Here is a 24,936-nt window from a genome sequence, read left to right as displayed (position 1 = left end):
GGCTTAGGAGGCTTTCAGTGTGCTTCCCTCAGTTCTCAATGTTCCAGGGGTGACCCCTGTGTGGGCTACGTGTATCCTTCTGCTGTGGCCTGTTTGCTCTCCCTGTAGGCACCCAGGGAGGCTGAGTTATGCTCCTGGCCAGCTGTTGTAATGCTCAGCTGCTTGTAGTTGTTGTGGGCCCTTCAGTCTCTTTATCAGGTGTGGGGATCCCCAGCACAGTTGGCTGCAAGTTCTAATACCACATTTGTGTTGCAGTATTTCTTTTAAGTGACTAGGCCCCCACCGTGGCAGGTTGTTAGGCTCAGGGCCTTACAATTGCTATAAGCCTCTAGCCTATTAGGTCTCTTGTCAGCTTTCTGAGGATTGCAGCTGGGTGGGGCTGGCCTCAGGCACAGGAGCACCCAATTGTTTCAGGTTTTGGAAGGTGGAGCAAACCTCCTATGTGGGTCTTTGAGAAGTACAAGTCTTCTGCGGCTGAGAAGCCCTGCCGCCCACAGGTCCATACACACAGTCAACACAGTCCTGCCCTGTGTGAGTGCTCCGACCTCCCCAAGCGGACCCAGTCTCTCCACGGCGGGAGCCCCACACACTCCGCCACCGCCCCACACTCTCCACCCGCTCCTTGTGCACACCCTGCCCTGCTCAAGTCGGCTCAGCTGCCAGGCTGCAGAGAATCCAGTCACCAATCTATGCAGGCCCACAAGTTGCCTGAGGGCTTGTTGTTGGGTGGGGCCAGTCTCTAGGGTGGGCTGCCTGCCCCAGCTGAGCTGGATTAAATTGGTGCTCTAGCGGGTGGGGCAGACCCTGGGCTAGCAGGCCTCAGGGAGAACTCCAATGGCGTCTGTGTCAGCACGCCCACACCAGGCCACAACAATGGCCGCCACCAATGTCCCAGTCCCTGGAGAGGTCTCACCCCTCACCGAGATGCACTCAGGGCCTATTAGGTGAGTCTCTTGTCACCAAAGCACTGTGCACCTTTCTTTCTGGTGATTTTAGGGTGCTTCCTGAAACGGGTGAGTTTGTGCGCGGGCCCTTTAAGAGCCAGTTTTAGTTTCTTTGTGAACGGGGTTTTCTGGGGGTGCTCCCCAGTGTTTTAGTAGCAGGCACAGTCAGATATTATGCCGCTGGTGTCGATTGTGCTGGGTCCACAATATGCCCACAGCGGGGGCGCTCCCCGGCTCAGGACCCCGCGCCTCCAGGGAGGGTGCGTACCTGTGAGCTGCTCCCAGCGGCCGTGAAGCTGGCGGCTTGTGAAGGCGGCGTTTTTCCTCTCCGGAAGGGAGTCTCTGCCTCTTCCACCTCAGTTAGGATTGTCTGTTGCTGCAGGAGTTCCTCTCATCCACTTTTCAGTTCTGTCTCAGGGGTAATTTTTCCACGAGTAGTTGTAAATTGGCTGTGTCCACGGGAGGAGGTGAGTTCCGAGTCTGCTTACGCCGCCATCTTGACTCCTCTCCTCACTTTCTAATTTCCCCCCAAAATGTTGTTGCTTTTGAATGTCCTGGTCTTCTATGTTTGGCTCCCAAAAGAGGAAAAAGAGAAAAATGAAGGGAGGGTAAGTCACTGGCTCTTTAAATCTCCTGGAAGTCACTTCAGCTGTAAGAGGAGGGGTTGCAACAGTGGAGGGAGGTGCAACAAAAGTGAGAATGGCCTCTGTGTCTGCACCTTTGTAATTGGAAGCAGCAATTGACAATCAGAGCACAGATCCCCAATATTTGGAGGATGGAGTAAATTATTCCTCTTTGGGAATTTGGATTTATCGTCTGATCATTTGATGATCTCTGTAAATAGATTGATGGTTTATAGAGATTTTGTCTCTGTTGGGTAAGAGAGCACAAGTAATTTCTTCACAGTGAATCTGGCTTATTGGTTTTTCCAATCAGGAGCTTGGTTTTATGGTCTAATCATTTGATGATATCTATAAATGGATCAATAGCTCATAGAGATCTTATCTTACTGGGTGAGGGATAACAGAAAATCTGGTTTGTTAGTCTTTTTTTTTTGGTCTATTTGTCTCTTCTGAGCTCAAAGCAATTAAGAATGTGTACCTATTTGGAAGAAAATAGTTCTTTGATATAGACTAGTGAGTTTTGTAATTCTGTGTTTACTCTTCACTCATGGCTGAAATTCTAGAATTGAAGTCACAAGCTCCCTCTATTTGAGTCTGGAAGTCTATATATCTAATTCAAAAAGGCCTTTACGTCTCATTGTGTGAGGAGGTAATATTTTCCTACTTGCAGTTGATATTAGCAAATTGCATTGTAAGTTATCTTAAATGAAAGGATCTCTATTCTGATTAGCTTATAGAGATAAATAAGGGCTTTTATAAATTGGATATTTCTAAATTCCAAGGAAATAAAGAAATTGAACTTCTAAAGTTTTCAATGTATTAGATTTAAAAAGTATTCTTGTAGAAACTAACTCAAAAGTGATTTAAGAATTCAAGTTCACATAATTTATGTAAATATTTGGCAAATGAGGCTATTTAAATAATTTTAGTTTAGTAAAAACAGCTAAATCTTCACTGATTTATCAATGTTGAGTGTAAGTGCAGATTTTGATTCTATGTGGGTATATTCTTCCCAAATTTATTCACATTTACTGACCAAATAAGCTAGCATTACTTCTACTTTAAAGTTATGAAAAATGTAAATTTTTGTTTTACCAAATTGATTTGTCATTCTGAAAAAATTTTATTTTAACAAAAATTACGTTTTGTATTATGTCAACTTGAAGATAATTTACAAAATGTTTAGGTAACTTAAAGCCTTAGACTGATATTAAGTAGAATTTTAGTTCATGGCTATTCATTGGAGACCTACATAATTTCTAAGTAAGATAGAACACTGAAACATTAATTACTAAGCATAATTTTAACTTTCTGTGTTTTTGCTTCTTCATATATGCTACAGACAGACTATATATCTTTGTCTGTTAATAGGTCTATTAATGAATATGCTCATTTTTGCCATTTTGAGAAGTTGAATGAAGCATGGCTATAGAAAGTTTTGTGATATGCATGAGCTCTGCAGCACTGCAAAGATACTGGTGTGTAACCCCAGTTATCTACCCCTCAGTTTTCTCTGTGAAATAGAAGTCACTTTGGTTAAAAGTTATGATTAATATATGTGAATGAGACTCTATTTAGAAGCAATAATTTCAGAGAAATACAACTGTATACATGTTTCTATTTGTCAAGGAAGAGATTAGTTTTGTCCTAAAGGACTGTTTGGTTGGTCACCAAATCCCTTTGCACTCTTAAAGCTTATTGAGGACCCCAAGGAACTTTATTTATGGATTATAACTATTAATATTTACCATATTGAAAATTGAAACAGAAATTTAAAAATGCTTATTGATTCATTTGAAGATAGTGACAATGAATATATGGCAACAATAATATCTTAGTAATGTTATAAACTTAGTTTTAACCTCATGAACCCTCTGAGATGGTCCTAGAGTACAGTATCAGTTTGTTGGTCCTAAAGTAAAGTATCAGCCTGACCTGAGAGTAGGCTGGCCTCATGTCTTGACATGAGTACAGCCATGTTTGGCCGCTCCATTGACCTACAGCCACCAGCACAAACAGAAATACAAAGCTGCTTTCTGTGTGGTGGGAACTGGCCTTTTTCCGGGAACTGGCCTTTCTCCCACGGAGAGAGTTGCAAGTTGTAACATTTCAAGGCTCTTGGAGCGTCGTAGCCTGGAATGGACTGGCCATCTGTGCCGGGCTGAGACGACAACCAAAGAGAACAATGCACGTACACAACTACTGGGCTGGGACATTAGCCAGGGGGCTCAGTGCACGTACGCCACTGATAACCATTTGTGCATGGAAACACTAAATGCTTGCTCTGCAAACTCTGTAATTGCTTACTCTGAAAATTACTGATGGTATAAAAACTGCTGGAAACTGAGCCCTAGTGCGAGTTCCACCTGTGGAAGGGACACCTTGCCCAGGACGTGTGATCCTTGCCCAGCGGCGTCGATTCACAGGACTCTCCTGGCAGTGGGGCGTGGATATTGTAAGTAATTGATTTGATGTGAAGTAATTGATTTGATATGAAGTAATTGATCTGATGTGTTCTCTTTTCGGTCAACCTGGTGTTTCTCTTTCCGGTTGATTTGTGTCATTTCCCTTCAGTCGATCTGGTGTTTCCCTTTCCGATCGATCTGATGTTTTTCCCTCTTATTATATGACCTATTCGGATCTGCTGCTATCTCAACCGATGTGGATGTTTTCCCTTTCCAGTCTAGCTGGTGTTTTTTCTCTCTTATTATTTGACCTATTCGGATCTGTTTGCAGACTATCGCCTTTGGTATTCTCTATATAATAAAATATACCTTCAGTCCATTTGTTTGGAGTGGAAAGTTTCTTTTATGTCTCCGATCGAATCCCCGAACCTCTCATAACACCTCAGGATAACACATTCCCTGATCTGCTGTCCAATCAACCACCCTTTCATCTTACTTCTTTACACTTGGCTCTTCTCCCCTTGCTTACCTTTCCCTATAAAAGAAAGCTCTTTTGTCTGGCCCTTGAGATACTTGTAGATCTTACAGTCAAGGCTAGACTATTTTGCATATACCTTGTTTGGTTAGATTTGAGTTGCAAACCATATCCATTTTTAAGTAATTATAAAACTAAATGAAGTCTTAAAAATTCCACCTCCAGACATTGAAAACACAATGTTAACAAATGAACCTAACTGTGTATCCTTGTTGTAGAACAACCCTGTGGATAAGAACTATTCCAAGAGACTTTAAAACAATAATTTATCTATATCTCAAGACAGTAACAAAACCAAAAACTGCTTTTCTCAATTGTGTTGTTAGTCGTGTTGTTGCTATGATCTTTATTATTTTGTTCATATAACGTAGAGAAAAGCAAATGGGACGACATTGTGGTATATTCTAATCCTATTACTCCTGTGTCCTTAAAAATAAAAATGCTTGGTGTTAGAGAAAGGAGATTCAGATGAAAGAAAGATGTTCAATAAAAACCCTGTAGCTCCGAATTTGAATTGGCAATGTTTGTGAATATATGTGAATACATGACTACATATGAATATGAGTATGCATTTCCTAGCTCTGCCCCCTGGAAGTAAACCAATTGCAATGAATACCTCAAGGATACACATTTTGATCTGGGAATACCGTTTTGCACAAAAAGAAACCACAGATTCTCAGAGAAATGGCTGAGTCCAGGTTAGGGGCGGTAAATATTCAAGATGAGACAGAAACACTTTGTCATAGTGATATCAGGAAAGGTCTTAGAGATTATTAGTGTCTTATCAAAGGGATTAAGGAGCCAACTTGAACTCACGTTCATTGTTGAAAGAGAAGATAATTGGAGCATCAGTAAGGACCATATTGCAAAGGATCAAACTACTTCCATGTGTCTGAATCCTGGAGTTCACATTAACAGAGGGGAAAAAAAAGAAAAGGAAAAGAAACTAATTGCCAAACACAGGAGGATGCCAGGGGACCATCTCATTTAGCGGCATTTTTCTTTACAGACTGCACCACTAACTAACTAAATAGTGTTTAGGAGAAGTTTCTCTTTCTACAAGTGTTCCAGGTAATAATACATGATGATGGAATATCACCAATTTGTTCCACATAATCAATTAATGGATCTGGGACTTGAGCATAAAGGGCTGCTAACTTCATTAGAAGAGACACACAGGACATGATGTGTCTCCTGTGGGAAGAGCACACGCCTCTTTTGAGGAAATCTTGCCAACGTATCAAACATGAATCTGATCAGTCTCTACATCTGCCAGGTCCAATACAGTAGCCACTAGAAACATGTGGCTATGGAATATTTGGAATGTGGCTAGTGGTACAGAGGAAGTGAATTTTAATTTTATTTAATTTATAATTCATTTAAATGTAAACTTAAAAACTAAACATATGTATGAAATCAACAATCCAAAGAGATTTATGCACCCCTATGTTCATTGCAGCATTATTCACAATAGTCAAGGCGTGGAAGCAACCCAAGTGCCCTTCTATAGGTGAATGGCTAAAGAAGATGTGGTGTATATATATATATATACAATGGAATACTACTCAGCCATAAAAAAAGACAAAATCGTCCCATTTGCAACAACATGGATGGTCCTTAAGGGTATGATGTTAAGCGAAATAAGCCAGACAGAGAAAGACAAATACTGCATGATTTCACTCATATGTGGAAGATAGACATGTGCATAAAGAGAACAGATTAGTGGTTACCAGAGGGGAAGGAGGCTGAGGGGTGGGCAAAAGGGGTAAAGGGGCACATATGTAAGGTGACGGATGAAAATTAGACTACTGCTGGTCAGCATGATGCAGTCTACACAGAAATTGATAATTAATAATGTACTCCTGAAATTACAAAATGTTATAAACCACTATGATCTCAATAAAATAACTGGAAAAAAACCCTAAAGACAAGTAAAATTTTTTTTTTATTAAACACAGCTATAACTTCGGTAGAACAATTTCCATTAATGGTAGTAATGTATAAAATGAGTATCTTCTATTGTCGTGTGCTCATAATTTTCAGTTTCCAATGTGGCTGCTAAAATTTTTAAATTACACGTGGCTTGCATTTTCCTTCCATTAGATGGCACTGCTCTAGATTCTACCACCCACTGAGAGGAAGTATGGAGGACAGAGGAAGGTGTTACAGTATACCCAGGTACAAAATCAGCCAAATTCAGGCTGTGGTAATGCTACAGAACAAACAACTCCTCACAAATAGTTCACAAAAGAGGAGAGAACAAGAGCAAGAAAGAGAGAGAGAGTGAAAAAGACTGAGGAAGAACCTATATATGCAAGAGACTTAAAGACATAGCCAATTGATCACAGTTTGTAAATTTTATTTGGATCCTGATTCGAAGAAACCAACTTAAAAACAACAATGGAAAATTTGAACACTGTATATTTCATGATACTAAAGATTTTTAATTAATTGATGAATAATTGTTATTATGATAATACAAGAGTCATCATTTAGGGAAATATACTGTTATAATTACAGAGGAAACATGATGTCTGAGATTTGCTTTAAATAATATAAGAAATGGTAAATAGGTGGGATTATGATAAAGCAAGTTCAGCTATAAGTTAATAACTGTTGAAGCTGGTCAATGAAGATGGGGATGCTCTGTTATATAATTCTGTTGAAATTCTGCATGTGAAAAAGAATGATAGAGAGTACAGGCCCACCTAGGAAAATGACAGCTGAATTTCTCAACATATATTTCAAAGGGCTAGGGATTAACATAGAGAGTTGTACAAGCCAAAACCCAGTTCTCTCCTCCTGTACCTTCTTTCTTTCCTGTGTGTCTCCTTTATTCCTTGTACAAAACACTTCTGACACTTCTGATCATCAAATGTGTGGGTTTTTTTCCACCCACAGAGCAATTCTCCATGACACCAGCTATATGTCCTACAATTTAACTCAATTCTGATACTATCCACCTGGAGATAGTGTCTGATCCCACAGGTTAAGGGCTCAGTCCCAAGAATGTTCCCACCCCACTTCAGATGCCAGTTGCAAGTAGTAGGTTCCCAAGTTACCTGCAACTCCTGTTTCACTTGGCTATAAATCAGAAGTTCCCACAACCCCCTCCTCAGGTTTGATTAACCAATGAACAGCCAGATGAAGACATACATAGGGTGAGGTCTGGAAGGGTCCCAAGTGCAGGAGCTTCTGTCCTCGTGGAGTTGGGATAAACCACACTCCCAGCGTGGATATGTTCACCAACCTGGAAGCTCTCCAAATCCCCTACCACTGGAGTTTCATAGAGGCTTCTTCATGTAGGCAGGATCAATTAACAACTCTGTTTCCAGACCCTCTCCCCTCTCTGGAGGGTGGGGCTTGGGGGCTGAAAATTCCAAGCTTCTAATCATGGCCTGGTCTTTCTGGTGAGCACCCCCATCCAGGAGCCATCAAGGCACCCACCTAGAGTCACCTCATAGAACAAAAGATGCTCCCAGTCTTCTCATCACTTAGGAATTTATAATGGTTTTAGGAGCCCTGTGTCAGAGATTGGGTCAAAGACCAAATATTAGAAGAAGAGATGCTCCTAATGTTCTTATCACTTAGGAAATTACAAGGGTTTCAGGAGCTCTGTGCCAGAAACCAGGGGCAGATCATATTTTCTATTATCTCACATGAGTAAAAAACACCACTTGTACCTTGCCCTCAAACCACCATGGGCCAGAGAACACTGTGGACTCCAATTGGTTTGTATTGAGCCAGGTCTGGGAGCCACACAGCAATAGAGGGATCTGCAAAGGCCACGCACAGAGAGGAGAGGACAGCAGGGAGGGCCTGTCAGGAGGCAACACAGGAAATTCACAGAGTCTGATGAACTCAGAGCAGGCCTGAGACCTGGGTGACCACAGCTCTGTCTACTGGAGAATTGAAAGGAAGGGGTTCCACAGTGCGGAGGACGAGCGGTGACAATCTTGGGGAGGCACAATTGTCAGGGGCAGGAGGGGAGACCTGGATGAAAGTAGCATCTTTGGAGGCTTGTGGTGAAGAAAGAATGAAGCAACTGGTAGAAATTGAAGGACCTACTGGAAGAAAGTAGATTCCCAGAATCAGAAAACACATCACATTTATCCCCAAACCTTACATTTATTCGAGTCACTGCACCAAAGAGAGAGATCCAGACCTAAGAAATCAACTAAGCCAATCAAACTATTCATCCATTCCTACGTAGAACTTGTGTTTCTCGTTCAGGTAAACCTACATATATTAACATGAAAATCACATAGCAGACATGTATTCCAAGGTGACAGAAGAGAAAAGCAGAAATAGAGAGTTAAAAGTTTCAGCTTATGAATAAATTCCCCTCAAAATCAATCAGAAAACATAGGAAAACTGTAAAATGGTATTACTATCTGAATTAAATGTTCCCAACAAAGCATTTGTGGGTACGAAAAAGAAAAAACTTCACATAAGAAATATGCAACTCAAAAGAGAAGTGGACAAGAAACAGGAAATGAGAAGTTAGAATTGGAAGAACTTAGGGAAAAAATGAAGAAAAAGAAAATTCTCTGAAAAAGAGGGCAAATGACAAGGTTCATAAGGGCAACATATTTGTCTAAAATTATAGGATACGTTGATCCAGAAGTGAAGGCATCAAACAGAACAAATGAATAAAAGATAATTGGAGAGGATCAGGGAGGGATAGAACTGGAATGGTCAACTCTAAGACCTATCCTCTTAGAACTAATAGAGTTTAAAGAAAAAGAAAAAAAATTCTAGGGGCCGGCCCCGTGGCTTAGCGGTTAAGTGCGTGCACTCCGCTACTGGCGGCCCGGGTTTGGATCCCGGGCGCGCACCGACACACCGCTTCTCCAGCCATGCTGAGGCCACGTCCCACATACAGCAACTAGAAGGATGTGCAACTATGACATACAACTATCTACTGGGGCTTTGGGCAAAAAAAAAAAAGGAGGAGGATTGGCAATAGATGTTAGCTCAGAGCTGGTCTTCCTCAGCAAAAAGAGGAGGATTAGCACGGATGTTAGCTCAGGGCTGATCTTCCTCGCACACACACACAAAAAAAATTCCTTGGAAGCTCCAGACCTGCCCCCAGCCCACAAAATGCCAATTCACCTACAATGGAGAGAAAATCAATTTACATTCTACGTCTCAACAGAACATGCAAGACAATATTTTTTCAAAATTCAATAAAAGTCATTGTGGGCAAGTACTTTATATTCAGCCAAGCCATCCAGGTATCCAGGCAGCAGAACAAGAGTATTAAATATGCACCACTCAGGAAGTCCTGATTCCATCATGAGGAGTCATTTAAGGATGAACTCCACCCAACAAGAGATGACTGAGGAAATTTTATTTACATGAGAATTTTTATCACATAAATATGAACAGGAGAAACAAGAATATATGTATTAATTTGTATCCATATCCCCCAAAACCAATCATGAGTATACTGGATTGAGTGTAAAAATGTACTCATGAGTACACATTGAGTGTAAAAAATTCACAAGTCCACAGTGATAGTCAACACAGAAATTTTAATGACATGGTAGGGGGAGGGAATGTTCCTTTCCACAGCACAATTCCAGCAACTACAAGTATATAAGAATGATAAAATTAGAAAATTCCCAATGTACAGACATGAATATGATCATTAACACACAGCATGGATCATGAATGGATGGTAAAAGAAAATCGTTCAAGGATATTCATACACTCTCAAAGTCCACTCACCAAATTACTAATTGTACAAAGAAAAAAATATGTTTTTACATGAACAGATCTTGCAGGCCCCTCCACAACAAAGTGACCAATGTTCTTCTCACAGTAATGGTGTTGGGTAAACTGGACATTCTAGGTCTCCAGGTGGGCTGCACTAGGAAGTACACAGCATTAACTGTATAGTGTTCTTGGCAAAAGGATGAGCCTGAATAATCGTGAGGAAGTGATCAGACAACTTCAGAATGTAGACCATTGAGCCAGGTGATTGACCTGTCCTCTCCAAACAAGGCAACGTCACCACCACCACAGACAACCACAGAAAGGTCAGGAGATGGTTCTGTTCAAAAGGACTAAAGAAATACAGTAACATAATCTTTTTAGTCCTTTGGAACCCAAACTATCTCTTCTGCTTTTTGTTGTCTTATTTGTGGTGACATTGACTGTTTGAAGAAAGATAGGCCAGTTGTCTTGTTCAATGGTCTAAATTCTGCAGTTGTCTGATAAAGACCTCATGATGAAATTCAGGCTAAATATTCTCAACCAGAACACAGCAGAGTTAGTGCTGTCTGCTCCTGGCACAGTCCTACAGTTGGCAAAGAACATCTGGTTTGACATGTTATCTTTACCTGGTAGCTGCTGATTGTGGTGATATATAGGATGGGAACTGAGATGAGCAAGGGTTAAGGTCTTTAGAGATTGTGTGGATCTAGGCATTGGTCTCCTTAGAGATTTATCACAATTGGAGGCTGAAGGGCTGGGATTTCTCCCATCAAATCTGGCTTTTGGAGTAAAAATCCTGGAGAGTGGTTTGTAGTTGAGATGGTGATTCTTTGCAAAGGATCCTCCAGTGTTATATTTGGGCATTAACTTGATTTGCTGTTTTAGATGTTTTCATCAAGTGGAAAAGCTACTTTTTATGAGGTGGTTTCTTTCAAATCAACAATATCTTTTCTTACTTCAAGAAGTACTTGGTATGTGAGAGAGAGAGAAAAAAAATGCAATGTGAGACTTTGTCAGGTGCTGCCTATAGCTGAGCCTGGAGGGATGGCTATGTGGTAACAGAGGCCAGGAGGAGGCTGAGCTCCTATTGAGAGGAGGAGCTGAAGGAGGGAGCCTCAGGCTGGCTGAAGGGGAAAGTGAGACCTACAGGTTAGAAGAAAACCTCCCTCAACTTATATCCAGTCTGTGGTGCAGGATCTGGGGACCCCTGTCCTCAACCCATCAGGAACCCGGTGATAGCCCAGCTCAAAGTTGCTGCAGAGACATAGCTGGATCCCCACCACCATTTCCTCAGCAGCCATTTCACTCCTGAATCCCCTTCATCTGGAGCAGGTGATGGCTTTCTCACACCTCCTGGGGAAGGATGTCCTTAGCATCCATTGACACATTCCAAAACACACTGCTGTCCGAAGGAGAGGACCCTTGGCAGAGAAACACACCCTCCTTAACACTATGTCTCAGTCCTCTGAGGATGAGGGGCAGGCTATGGTATAAGAGTCCTAGAATGTGAGAGCTACAGGGACCTCAGAACAGATCCAAATTCAATTGCACCTTTTACAGGTGAGGAGCTGCGGTCCCAAGGGGCTGAGGACTAACTCGAGACCTGTTATTGACAACCCTGGAACTAGAACCCAGGCCATTTGCGTACATTTGGGGAAAGGAAGAGGAGAGGCTCCCATCTGGAGGTGTCAACAGGCAGTAGAGGCTGTTGGGTCACCTTGGCTGGACAGGAATAATGCTTTACACAGAAATCCTGCTCCAAAGGGGCTGAAGAAAGACCCACAAAGGAAGAAACTCAAAATGGAATTAGCAAAAAGAGAGCAGGGAGTGTAACCATGGCCCCACTTATTTTCATCCCATGGACACTAACATTCTCTGAAGGTGATTTCAGGCCGGGATACACCTCAGGGCATTTCCAGGAATAGTCTCAATAGGTGACCCCCAAACTCGCAAGTGAAAGTGGGAAACCATTAGTTTTAGTCATACTGGATTCTCTTCACTTTTTCCCAAACATCTCCCTAAGGAAAGGGTCTCTCTTCATATTGTACGCTAGGGTAAAGAAGGGCATGAAAAAGGACAAACATAGGAGAATGAGACCTAAGATTCTTTATTGGGAATTTGCATAAGGACAAAATTTGATAAAAAATAATTTTTCAAGCTGCATTCTGAACCAACTAGTGGGCTGTGAAATCTATGTAGTAAAGAGTGAACTGCAGGTTTCATTTTAAAGTAGAAGAGAAAGAGCACACTGCCATTACTTGTAATAACAGGAGGTATTATTTTTTGTACACTGGGTTTCTATAAAATATTTGTATCTTAACGGTATCTTGTCCTATAAAAGTGGTGAGAAACTTGGATCCAAATAGAGAGAGCATATGTCTAACCCACCCACCTATCTTTTTTTCTCTATTTTCTCCAGACTATACAACGAGTTCCATTGAGAGGAATGCTAATTCCATCCATGGCTGATATTCAGCTTTTCTATGAAGTAACCACACACGGGACACTTTATACTGGTGATTGAGATTCTACTAGATTCATAGTCTTTCTAATTTCTAGATGCATCTTAGTGGAGCTTTTTAAAAATACTGACACCCAGGGACTGGCCCTGTGGCTTAGCGGTTAAGTGCAAGTGCTCCGCTACTGGCAGCCTGGGTTCGGATCCCGGGCACGCACTGACGCACTGCTTGTCCGGCCATGCTGAGGTGGCGTCCCACATACAGCAACTAGAAGGATGTGCAACTATGACATGCGACTATCTACTGGGGCTTTGGGGAAAAAAAGGAGGAGGATTGGCAATAGATGTTAGCTCAGAGCCGGTCTTCCTCAGCAAAAACAGGAGGATTGGCATGGATGTTAGCTCAGGGCTGATCTTTCTCACAAAAAAATAAATAAATAAAAAGATTTATAATAATAAAAAAAAAATACTGATACCCAAACCCCACCCCAGAACATTTACATCAGAATTTCCAGGGATTGGGTCAAGGCATTCCTGTCAGTTCAGAGCTCACTCCGTGTTTATTTAGTGAGAGCATGATTAGAACTACTCACTAGACCTCCTCTATTTCACACCACTCTTTTTGCTTCTCCTTGTCTCTTCCACCGTGAGCTTCTTTCCCACTGGCCCTAAAGATTGTGGTCGTCCTTCTGACAATCTCAGAGAAATCACTGTCCTTCTCAATTGGACTTGTCTTGTATTCTTGCGTATATCCCTGGGTCTTCACAACGCTGGCCTCAAGTTATTTTGCTATAACGCTCTGCTAGATGCTCTGACCTCGGATTCAACTCAGTTCATTTCTCCAGATTCTTCACTGAACACGTAGAAGTGGTAATGGAGTGAAAAGGGGAGAGGTCTGAATACCAAAGCACCTCATCTGCTTTGCATTTTGGAAACCTGGCCTCTGCATCTACTTTTGGCCAATGTCACTTCAGCGTGCCTTCTGCTGTCCTCCATGTAAAGCCAGCTCCAATGAGTCCCTGAGGTGGGGACACTGAGTCCCTGGAAGCCCCATGCAGATGACCAGAGGCCTGCACATCTGAGGCTGAGGAGAATCCTGACTCCAGGCCAGTCCAGCACTCCCACCTGTGACCTAGGTTCTCATTTAGTTTTTGTAATCTGGGCTCTTTCTCCTCAGTGTTAACACTTCTTATCTTCTCACATGGAGAAATCCAAGGTTAAGTCTTGTCCTATACGGTTCCCTAAAAGACCCAGGAGGAGGACCCATGTGCAACTGATTCATTAGGAAAATGCACCTGGTAGAAAGAGGCAGTGGAGTTGGGGAAGCTGGGAAGGGAAGGCAAAGCCAAGAAAGTGTGTGATTTCAGGCAAAGTGCCATGTGTTCAGTGGCTTAAATGATGTTCTGGTGAAGAGGAGGACCGTGGGACCAGGCTTTCCTGTGGCTAAGAGGAAAGGCGAGAGGGAATATCAGGACAGCAGCAGCAGGAACACAGCGGAGTTCAGAGTGCAAACAGGAGATGAACATGGAACAGACCAGCAGGGTGGCAGCCCTTCATGGAAAACAGAGGTAAGACCAGACAGAGGTAGCATCAGCTGTTGAAGTGAACAACTGAGGAAGAGAAAAATGAGTGGGAGACTGAGCTCTAATCTTAGATAGAGAGTAAGCAGGAATAAGTGCATCTAAGAGCCACAGATGTGATTACCTCTGGACCCTAAGCTTGAAGGCCAGGGAATCTGGACGCTAGTCTCCACTTGCTGAGCGGTACTTTTCTTCTGAAAATCCTCCATTTCAAGGCACTCAAGTCATTAATGAGGTTGGTGACTTGATACTCCTGCTTGCTGGCCGCTGAGTCCTCCAGAACATCACCCTCCATCTTGGGAGGGTTTTTCCTTCCTATGGATGCTTCCAAACCCAGCTCTGAAAATAAAACCACAGCCAACAGGATGCACTGTTATTCATGATTTTACTGTGACTTACTTCCTGTTGTCTGTAACATTTGACTGCCCCTCCACAAACCCACCCATATATATACTATTGCCATTTGGGGTGGGTGGGGAGTGACTAGCAGCTGTAGATAATAATAATAATGATAGTAATTAGTAGAGGTCCAAGTCTATTCTTGGAAACTTAGGGGCCAGAAGCGCTACAGAACCACACTTCGTGGTTCTTTAGGGAGGAAATACAGTGCACAATCCTTATATTACACAGCAGTTTGGGGTCTGGGTTGTACTCCCTAAGCAAACATGTTTATATGTCTACTGTGAGATGAAAATATATTCTGGGCAAGTGCGCTAACCAAAGACTTCTGATAGCGTCATGCCAGTCCGGGTCGCACTCAGGCAGGGTCGTGGCCCTCAGGGTCTGCGCCATACTGCTATGGGCTCCCCTCTCTCCTCCCCTCTACACATCCTCATTCTCACCAAGCTTTATTTAACTGCTTCTTAAAAATGTCTTTCACGTTTCTGTTACCAATTAGTCTTCCAGATTGCATAATATATCTGACTCTTGTCATTGATTTATCCAAGCTCCTTCTAACTGCTGTCTCTGGTTCTGTCCTCTCTGCACTATCAAATGTCCCACCCTCCATATTACCCCAAATCCTGTTTCAAAACATGCCTACTCTGCCGTGAGAACTTCCTCTCCCCTCTCACTTCACACACTCCCCACTCCTCACCTGCCTTTCCAGGCCTTCTGTCCTCCGGCCCCTCTTTCGTCTCCATCACTCTCCACAGCCCCGTTATACAGATCCTCCAGAGTCAGGCTGCCCCTCCCTGACCCCAGCCCCACACCAGGTGCCCTTCTAGCTTCCAGGTCTTTTCCACAAGCTCTTCTCTTGGGCTGGTGTGTGCCATATTTCCTTGAGGCACAGTTTATTATTCATTGATCCTCATAATTTAGAACACATAATAAGATTTGGTGATAATTCATATTGGGCCAAAGTGTAAACCTCTTAAATTAACAAATCTGGTTGGCAAAAGAATTGTCAAAACCCAGTCGCCCCATTCTCAAATGTTATTTTGAATCAAGGTCTTCGAATCAAGTTTTTAAACATCACTGCTTAATTTCATCGTGTTGTTAGATCTATTTTTTCCCAACTACTGGGCTTTATTAAAACTGTGCTTTGAATATTCTTTGCATTTACAGGAGAAAGGGGAAAACATTTTATCAAACTTCTGAAGTGTCATCTGATGTTATTAGCCTGGCAGGTGGGGAGAAGCCCTCTATAAAAGATCAAATTGTGATTTGGCTGTGTTTGCACCGTTTCTACAGGAGTTTTCCCTATACAGAGAGGATGGGGTGGAGCAGACAGTCTCTGGCCCTGCTCACTGGTCCTGCACACACTGTTCACATCCTGTCGTCTGCAAACCCATGCACAGGATGGTTCCATTATAATTTAGACGTTCTGCCCCTTCATCTCAGCACATCTGTGTGGGGAAATTTGGCCTCCAGTGGCCCATTTTGAATGATGGCCTAGGAAGGCCAGGCCATATCACTCACATCTTATTTCTGAGACATGTGTCTGAGCATTTCTCATCCTCCTCATGGGAACCTAGACCTGGCCGTCGGTGTCTTTGAGACAGAGCTGTACAGCTTTACAAGGACAACCCTGAGTGAGAGAAGGAAACCCCTGGGGGCAGGGGGTGGTGGAGACGCAGACCCCCAGCCCCTGAATGATTTTCCACGGGGAGAGAGCCTCATGGAGTTGTGGCTCCACCTGGAGGGGCGGGGTGAGCCAAGGTTCTGCTCACACAACAAAGTGCCCTGAGAGATTAGAGTTGGCAGATCTGTGTGAGGGGCCACAGGAGTTCTCTGGACCAGTCTTATGACTTTTTTGTTTATGTTTAAAATTGTCTCAAATAATTTGGTACAAAGCAAAGAGGAAAGAAAGGGTGAGCACCACCCCCGCTGAGTCCATGACACTCCAAGTATGGAGAGCAGTGGACAGAGCTTGAGCCGAGGAGGCAGGCCGACGAGGGCCCATGTCTCACTGTGCACTGGCCAGGTGTCCTGGGCAAGTGAAGTGACCTTGCTGAGCCTCAGCACCCTCGGCTCTAACTGAGAAGCACACCTACTTGCAAGGTCCCTGTGAGGACTGAACGGGGTATAGCGTACACGGAGCTCACTCGGTACAGGAATGGCAGACAACAGACGCAAAAGAGCTGCGCTTCATTTCTGTTTTGTGAATTGCTGGGATCCTGAGGAAGCCTCTGTTTCTTTGTACCCTGGCGACGAATGGGAAACAGGAAGGAGGATGGTCCCACCATGAAAAGGCATTTACTGACCAAAAAAGGTTGAGGGACAAAATTGTTCATGGCCAATTTCACTATAAACTAGTCAGATATAAGAAGGTACATCATAGAGTTTCTTGATCTTCCTACAAGATGATTAGATGAGAAAAGTCTCCTAACAATCCAACTGCTTCTCCCACAAGAGAAGTCCAAAGACTAACCTGAGTGAGAAGAAGTGAAAATTGGGTTTTAATCTGCACTCCTATGAAACTGCTGCCCCAAGGGGCTCTCACTCACCAGAAACGACTTTTCTGGATTTATGGAGAGGGCAACTGCTGTGTTTGCTCATCAATTAGGATAGCACCCTCAACAGGTGCACAGGCTGTTGATAGTTTACATGAGATGACATCAGTGAGACTAGACACATGGTTGAAACTATAACCCACACGTGGAAGAAATCACTGGTGCTGCACAGAGAATGAAAACTGGGGCCATTTGTGGAGGATGGGAAACCAGAGCCAGAGCTTTGGCTTCATTGAAACCACGGACACAGGCGGGATTCGGAGCTCAGGATCTGGTCTCTAAATGCTTCAGAGGGGGGTGGGCACTCAGAGGAAAATCCTTGAGCTTGGGACCAGCATAACAGATGTTGCAAATATGGAGCAGACTGCAAACTGGTGAGGAAAACCAGAGGGTTTGTAAGAAACTACTCAAAAATCCAAATGACAACATTATTTCATGAGTATGAAAAGTCTTATCTTGATGAAAAGAGGCCTGTTACACAGGCCTGTTGTCCAGGTGAGATAGCAATGGCTGAGATGTTGCCATTATCCCTCCATTTCCCCTCTCTAGCCTGACCTGATAACAGCAGCCTACACTTGTAACAGGGACCCAGTGACAGGAGGGTAGCCTGGGACAAGAAGAAAGCTGTCTGACCCACATGATGCCTTTTAGACCCACATGATGCCTTTTTAAAATTAAATCCAAGAGCGCCATTCACACCAAGATGAGTCTACAGGGCCTGTTTGCATCTTTCAGTCTATACAGGTTGTTGGAGACAAGGAACATAGAGGCCACCTGGGACCCACTAGGAGCTCTATGCCCTTTACAAGGAGAGCACTCACTGTGTACATCCAGAGCTGAGAAGATTTCCTGTTCATCAGTTTATAATGAGGCACTTCTGTACAGCCTACAGGAGGCTGACAGGTCCTGGCCAATTGAACGAGCCAAATAACATTCATCCAGTGAGTCCTGTGGGACTTCACTCTCTTCTACCACTGTAAGCTCTCTGCCGAGCCTGACGGGGTTCAGGAGGACTGATGATTAAACAAGAGGGATTAGTAAACACAGAATCCTAAAGCTGGTTTTGATGGGAGGGATAAGGGTCCGGTCACAGAAAACAAGTGGGAAGTCCCCATCAAGGGAGATAAAAGAATCCTCCTCTATCTGGGGCAAGGGTGTGGTTGCAATGGGAAGAGGAGAGAGAGAGAGAGAGTAAGAGAAAAAGAGAGAGAGCGTGAGAGAGAGAGAGAGAGCCGGAGGTGCTCAGAGCTCTGACCAGAAAATGATCTCCTGAGGAAGAAGACTGAACACCCCCATACAGAACAGTCAGGACACACATTGCACTCATAAAACCATAAAGGTGGCTTCAACACTTGCATAAATTTTGTGAAATACGCATGTAGCAGCCAAGTGGACACAGGCTCTGGCAGTATTGTAGACCTCTAGAAACTGTATTTTCAAGGCCTAATTCTCCAAAAACTGAGACATAATAGGAATTTATTTTTCTAGTCACTTTCCTTGCCATGAAATACCTGCCAACATGGTAATGCGAAACAGCCAGAGGCAGATATGTGTCATATGCGGTTGTAACAGAAAGGAGAGAAATCTTGTGAGTGATTTGTTCACCTGCATCAACTACAGGTTACTACATGGGAGAGGGATCAATAAAGGGGCTTGTACACGTATCACAGTGAAAACAGACATCATTGTTGAAGGGACATTTTGTGGCTGTCTGAGTGCGTTAAATAGGTATATTCAGCCTTTTCTTTTTTTTTTTTTTTCTGTGAGGAAGATCAGCCCTGAGCTAACATCCATGCTAATCCTCCTCTTTTTGCTGAGGGAGACCGGCTCTGAGCTAACATCTATTGCCAATCCTCCTCCTTTTTTTCCCCAAAGCCCCAGTAGATAGTTGTATGTCATAGTTGCACATCCTTCTAGTTGCTGTATGTGGGACACGGCCTCAGCATGGCCGGAGAAGCGGTGCGTTGATGCGCACCCGGGATCCAAACCCGGGCCGCCAGTAGCAGAGCATGTGCACTTAACCACTAAACCACTGGGCCAGCCCCAGCCTTTTCTGATTTCCCTAGATCTGAGATCACCAGATGTCACCTTTAAATGAAGACCCACGATTCTTCAGTTACCTGGAACATATGCGGACTTGGTCTTTCTCCTCCTTGTGATCAGTATGTTTTACTATAAACAAATTCAGACAGGGCTAGTCACATTGAGCAGATCCCGCTTTGTACAATAATAACCCAGGGTCCAACCCTGGCACAGGGACACACATATCCTCAGTGTGAGAATAGGTTTAGTGAGAAGAATATTTCAGGAGGCCTCAGATATGATATTGTGATGACTGGCTTGGTTTTCTGTCCTGAGCTATTGGGCAAAATTTACCTTATCTAGGAGATCATCATCACAATATCCTCTGTCTTGAGTCTGCTCAAACACTTAAATATAAATATATCATTCTCTTACAGATTCTGGGGAACCAGCCTACCTGCATTCTAAAAGAATTAAAACAATATCCAGCCTTCACTCATCAGATACCCTGGTTGTTGATGATTTAGAGGAATGTATACACTGAGGCTGAACAGATGGAATGCACCTACAAACCCTCAAATGAAAATGAATCTTTGCTGCTACACAGAAACCTTGGCCATTCATGAGGTGTGAGAAGGCCAAGGCACAGCTTGGCTTCAGGGAAACATGCAAGGAAGGTAATGATAGATGTGTTTATGGTTGGTTTTCAGGTGACTGCTTAGGAAGACAAGCCAACCTAAAGGAGGTAGAGAATGGGGGTAAGAATAGTGAAGCCTGGGTTACATCTTTGATGAATATGCAGACAAGGATGCCAATTGCCTGGCAGGCATAGAATCTTAAGGGACATGATTCAGGCATGAAACTTAGAGCATCAAAGGTGAGAAGAGACATTTCATCCAAATTAGGAGGTCTGACAGACACCTTCTATGCTCGTGCTGCAGACGTGAGTTGAGGTTGTCACGCTTCCCTTGGGTCCAATAACCTGAGAGTGGGGCCAAGGTAACATGGGCATGTCCTGGGACTAGGAAGTAAGCAAAGCTTCCTGACCCACCTATTGTCTGTGTTGAAAACTCAATACCAGGGCCTGAGTCACCTCACTATGTCTCTATAGGGCTTGCACACAGGGATGACAGCTCTCAGCACAGCCAGAGGTATGGATTACAAATATATGGGGTCTACCTCGGAGTCCAGTTGGCATGATCACATTGCCAATAGAGTACTCACTAGTTCTATCTAGAGCAGAATAGACTGCCAATTCCTCAAATGAGAATGTCGCGGCACTCCTATAAGGACAGTAAGAGTTGGACAGGCCTGGAAGATATGAAGAATTCAAATAATATTCATCCAGTGGGTCCCGTGGTAGGTCATCTTCTACCTCCTGGGGAAGCTCCCTGCAGAGCCTGGTGGCGTAGGGAGGACCAATGATTAACCCAAAAGGGATCAGATATCATAGAGTCTTATTTGGTTTTGGCATGGAAGGCATAGGTAGTGCTCAAGAAAGCAAAGCGGCTGACCCATTAGAGAGGGAAAAACTCTCGTCTCCTTTGTTGTGGGACACAGTGTGTTTGTCACAAGGGCAGAATAAAGAAAGGACCTTAGGTGTTCAGTACACCGGCCAAATAACAAGCTGATGAGGATAGAGACTGCATTATCTCTGTATGGTTCAGTCATGACTCACAACATACAGAGTCACGTAACTGTGTCTTTCACTCTTTCATTTAAATTGCATTGAATTTTAGATGTAGTGGCCAAGTGCATACAGCTTTGGGGGCACAACAGTATCCCAGAAATCTCATGCCAGCAAGGCCTCTCTCTCCATATTGTGGCATGATATAATAATATTTTTGTCCACTTACATCCCTTGCTATGATGTACATGCAATATGCTATCCCATCTCACTCTGTAAACCACAAAGGAGAGAACACATGAGTGCAGAAAATCCCTGTGCCGACTTAGTTCACCTGGGTCAACTGACTGTGGGTTACTAAACTTGAGAAGTTAGTCAGAAATGGCAACAATACAAGTACCACAGTGAACCAGAAAACATTATGAAAAAGGGTAATTGATGGTTGGCAGAATGGATAGTACAGTTATGTTCAGCACTTTCTGCTTTTGCCTGGACCCGAGGTCTGCAGATATCACCATTGGATGAACAGCCCACAATTATTCAGAATTACCTGGGGGCAATTGGCTCTTGTCCTTTCACCTCCTCATGATCATTTTGGTTTTCTGCCAATAAATTAAGAGAAGGACGGTTACATTAAGCAGACCCTGCTTCACAAATGCCCAATGCTATGTCCAATCCTAGCACAGGGACATAAATATATGCAATGTAATAACAGGCTATTGTGAGAGAAATATTCCAGGAAGTATTAGGTAGGGCCTTGTAAGAAGTCACCAGTTGGCTCTCTTGAGCCATTGGACAAATCTCCCTGATATGATAGGTCATCATCATAGTACTCTATGTCCTGAGTCTGTGCAAACACTTCAACATATCCTTTTATTCAGAGATCCTAGGGAACTACCTAGCTGCTTCCTAGAGGGTCGTTGCAATAGTCATGCTTTTTTTATCTGAAAAGCTGTAATGGTTGAGAGGAATTATACATTGAGATCAGACTGATGAGTGGAATCTACACACCATCAAATCAAAAGAAGCTTCAATGCTGTAGAGAAAGAGTGGCTATTCATGGAGTAGGGAAGTTCCAGGGCCCTGCCTTGGTCAGGGAAACCTAGGAAGTGTGACAGTGGTGCTTATGTTCTGCTACTCAGATGATTCCTGAGATGAGATAAGATAAGACAAATCCAAGGAGATAGACTCCGTGTTGAGAGAAATGAACCAGAGTAGTGAAGACTCCAAAGATAGAGCTAAGGCTGCCAACAGCCTTAGTCAGGCATAGAAACTCAAGGGACATTGCTCAGGAAAAAAATTAGAGGCTTGCATTCAAGATAAAAGATTTATTGAAAATTAGGAGGTCTGAAAGTCAACTTCTATGCTGAAGCTGCACAGGTACATGTGTCTGACAGGACCACTTTGGGTCCAATGATTGGCCAGTGGGACAAACATGATAGAAGCGTGGTCTAGACTAGGATTTGAGTGAATTTCACTGATTCTTGGACTGTCTTATTTCAAATCAATCCTAGAGCCTTTCAAACCAATATGTACATATAGGATCTGCTTATGGGGATTAAATCTCACAGTCTAGACAGCTTGTGGGGAGCAAAGACTATGGAGGCTACCTGGGAGACGAGTTGGAATTTCATCACCATTAGAATGGAAGTGTTCACTGCCTACATCCAGAGCAGAGCCACCTTCCTGTTCATCCAATGTCAATTTGCCCTCACTGTAAGGCTGGTCACAGTCAGGCTCTTCTTGGCAAATGGAAGAGGGCAAAGCACACTCATCCTGTGAGTCCTGCAGCATTTCTTTCCTTTCAAATTTCTGCAGCTCCACGCTGTGCCAGGAGGAAGAGGATGACAGAAGATTAAACTAAGAGGATCAGACACCATGGCATCCTACCTGATTTTGATGGCAGGTGAAGAAAGTGGTCACAGAAGCAAAGCGGCAGACGCCTTGAGAGGAAAAGTCTATCCTCCTATATGAGGAGCAAAGTGTGGCTGCCATAGTTTAACAGAGAGAGAGAGAGAGGTAGGGGGTGGGGGAGACAGAGAGCAGCAGATGCTCAGTTACTGGCCACATAACCAACTAATGATGGAGGCTGCACTCTCCCTGTGTGCTACAGTCATGACTCCCAGCACACACAGAGGACTCAAACAGTGGCTTCAACTCTTTTGCATACGTTGCATTGGATTTCATGTGGGGTGTGGAAGTGAATACAGCCCTTGAGGTGTCAGAGACTCTCAGATACTCTGCTTTCACGAACAATTTTCTCAATATTTTGATATAATATGAATTTGTTTTCAGTTTATTCTCATATATTCAAATGTTGGCAACATGGTGACGCCAAACAGGGACAAAGCAGATATGCATATCTCCCTGGTTTTAACCACACAGGAGAACAACTGATTGCAGGAACTCCTGAGTTGGTTAGTTCACCACCATCCATTTCACCGGAATTAAGAAATGGAAACCTACAACTATCTCAGTGAACATGGGCAACACTGTTAGAAGAGATATTTTACTGTTGGCGGAATGGCTGAAATAGTTATCTTCAGCACTTTCTGTTTTTCCCTGGATGCAAGGTCTCCAGAAGTCAACCTATAAATTTACAGCCCACAAATCTTCATAGTTACCTGGGGGATATTGGCTCTTGTCGATCCTCTTCCTTGTGATCATTTTGATTTTCTGTAAATAAATTCAGAGGAGGAGGTCACACTAAGAAAATCACACTTCACACATGACCAACTCAGACCACAAGGACATTAATATTCTTACTGCAAGACAGAATATTCTGGCAGGTATATTCCAGAACACTTAAGGTTAAGTCTTGTGAGAAGTAGACAGGACTGCTTCCACACCCACTAGGGAAATTCTGTCCCTGATCTGATACAACTTTGTCCAAACATCTGTGTTCTGAGTCTGTGCAAACAGTTAATAATAAATTTTCCCAGGAGATCCTGGGGAATTAGACTAGCTATTTTTTAGAAACCTTGCTGCAATATTCCTTTTCCCATGGGATTTTGTGGTGGTTGATGGTTTACAGAAATTTATACTTGACAGGAGCTGATGGATGCGTTGTGCCAACTGTCATATCACAAAGAATCTTTGTGTTACACAGAAACAGTGGCTATTCACAGATCAAGGGTCTTTCAGATGCCCAGCCTTGCTTCATGGAAACATACAAGCAAGGTAATGGTACAGTTGCTTATGTCCTGGTTTCACATGACTGCTTAGCTAACATAAGCCAACATAGAGAAGACGGAGACAGGGGCTGAGAGCAGTGAAACCAGGAAAACCACCTCTCCTGAAATAAAGGCAGCCTGCCAATGTCTTTGGACAGTCATAGAAACTCCAGGGACATTCTACAAAAACAAAAATTAGATCATTAAAGATGAGAAGAGACATGTGACCCATAATAGGAGGTCTGACAGACACCTCCTATAGATGTCCTGCCGTGGTGGGTGTCAGTTTGTCACATCTGACTTGGGTCCAATGGCCTGACATTGAGCCAGGGTGATGGAGGGTATGACCTGGGTCTAGGAAGGGATGAAGCCTCCCTGACCCACCTGATGTCTGTGTTTCATAATCCACACTTGTCCCTTATTCACACCAATATGTGTCTAGGGCCTGTATTCAGAAATGACCTTCCTCAGCCTAGAAAGAAGATGGGGTACAGGAGTATTGAGGCTACCTGGGATAATATTTGAAATTTCATCCCCTTCAGAATGGGAACATTCACAGGTTACATCCAGAGTTGAGCTGACTTCCTGTCTGTCAAATGTGAATTTGCCATGACTATAAGGCTGGTCACAATCAGAACCTTCTTGGCAAATTGAAGGCATCAAAACACATTGATCCTGCGGCTCCTGTTGGACTTCCTTCTTTTCAACCTCCTGCTCCACGCTGTGCCAGTTGGGATAAAGATGACAGATGATTAAACCAGGAGGATCAGACACCATGGCATCCGAGCTGGTTTTCATGGGAGGCATAGGGAAGGATCACAGAAGCAAATGGGCATTCCCTTTAAAAAGAGAAATAACTACCCTTGTGTATGAGGAGCAGAGTGTGGCTGCCAG

At 43.4% G+C, this 24,936-nt stretch overlaps 1 long non-coding RNA gene across 1 annotated transcript; it reads left to right on the top strand.

Annotated features, from left to right (window-relative positions):
* Positions 1–489: 489 nt before the first annotated feature.
* On the top strand, positions 490–24,002 carry LOC147918008 (uncharacterized). The gene is made up of 3 exons (XR_015555453.1): positions 490–944; positions 19,680–19,919; positions 22,688–24,002. It is a non-coding gene; the product is annotated as an uncharacterized LOC147918008 (long non-coding RNA).
* The last annotated feature ends 934 nt before the right edge of the window (positions 24,003–24,936 follow it).

Source organism: Ceratotherium simum, chromosome 2, assembly GCF_057802395.1.
Source record: "Ceratotherium simum simum isolate JZ-2026a chromosome 2, ASM5780239v1, whole genome shotgun sequence".
Lineage (NCBI taxonomy): Eukaryota > Metazoa > Chordata > Mammalia > Perissodactyla > Rhinocerotidae > Ceratotherium > Ceratotherium simum.
This window is presented reverse-complemented; position numbering and strand designations above follow the sequence as displayed.